Genomic DNA, 1,300 nt, shown 5'->3' with positions numbered 1-1,300 from the left:
AGATTATAACAACTTAGGGATATGAGCTAAGAGAAAAAGTATGTAACTACCCCTCAAGACACTTGATAAGAAATCAAGGTTTTTATGAGTACCAAGTGACAAGATACATAGGAAAGATTTATGCATGTAGAAAAATATTTATGACTCATATGGATTAGGGTGTACTTGTTAAGAATTTTTCCTTAGTTGTATTTCAAGACTTAACAAAAAACTCTTGGACGAGAATCCGAGATATTTTAAAGACCTCCCGATGAGTAGTGCAATATGGTCTTACGACAATGACTACGTCGTAGGAAACGTATGAACACCTAGGTGTAGGTACTTAAACTATGTCACAAGGAACCCGTAAATCCTTGGACATAGGTATGTAAATTGTATCGCACCGAACACATGAAGCTTTGGATGCAAATATTAGGACTATGTCACGGGGAATGCATGAAGCCTCGTGCATTTATTTATTAAATATAAGGAATAGATTAAGGTAACAAAAGACAAGAGATACACTTCAAGAAACAAAAGTTCTCTCAAGTATAGGAGTTGAAGAAAGATAATGTTTCAAAGATTTTCTTTAAGTTTCAATGTTGTAGTTAAGAGTGAACTAGATCTTCGAGAAGGTTCTTAAACTAGTTTGTAATGGTCTAAATAATTTCTAAAAGGAGAAGGGAGTAACAGGTGCATCAATGTCATAGATTTTGGTATAGCGAACCATTCGAAGAGTAGTTTTCCCAAGTTACTAATGAGGTCATGCAAAAACTACACCATTGCAACAAAGAAGCATGTTGTTGCACAAGATTGAACTGGGGACCTTTAGTGTGTAAGACTAACATGATAACCACTACACCACAACAACAAGTTGTCCATGATGCCCATGATCGAAAAAATAGTTAATAATTATAAATTTTAATGTTTAAACAAAATATCCTTAGAACCTCGAATGGTTTCATGAATATTCTTCCAAAAAAAAAAAAATCTTGAAATATATCTTTTACTTTTCAAATAAATAAATAAATAAATAAATAATAAGTTTATTGTTAGTGAGATGAAACCGTTAATATCTTGTTTGAAAATACAATTCAACTTTCAAACGTTTCGTTAATACTCATAATTTTAAAAAGAAAAAAATTCAAAAATACTCTTAAATCACTTTTCTCTTCAATTTTGTCTCGAACTCTCTCATTTATGAACATTTCCCAATATGAATATAATACAATTCAATATTCAAATAGACAATTTATTTTCAATCTTATTCTTGAGTATTTTTAAAATGGTGTAAACAAATTCATTCATATACATAAGAATA

At 30.5% G+C, this 1,300-nt stretch overlaps 1 non-coding gene across 1 annotated transcript; it reads right to left on the bottom strand.

Annotated features, from left to right (window-relative positions):
- Positions 1-777: 777 nt before the first annotated feature.
- Positions 778-850, bottom strand: TRNAV-UAC (transfer RNA valine (anticodon UAC)). Its single transcript has one exon. It is a non-coding gene; the product is annotated as a tRNA-Val (tRNA).
- Positions 851-1,300: the final 450 nt, after the last annotated feature.

Source organism: Cucurbita pepo, chromosome 9 (assembly GCF_057944985.1).
Source record: "Cucurbita pepo subsp. pepo isolate OVF chromosome 9, ASM5794498v1, whole genome shotgun sequence".
Lineage (NCBI taxonomy): Eukaryota > Viridiplantae > Streptophyta > Magnoliopsida > Cucurbitales > Cucurbitaceae > Cucurbita > Cucurbita pepo.
Note: the sequence above shows the minus strand (reverse complement) of the source record. Positions and strands in the feature narration are given on the sequence as shown.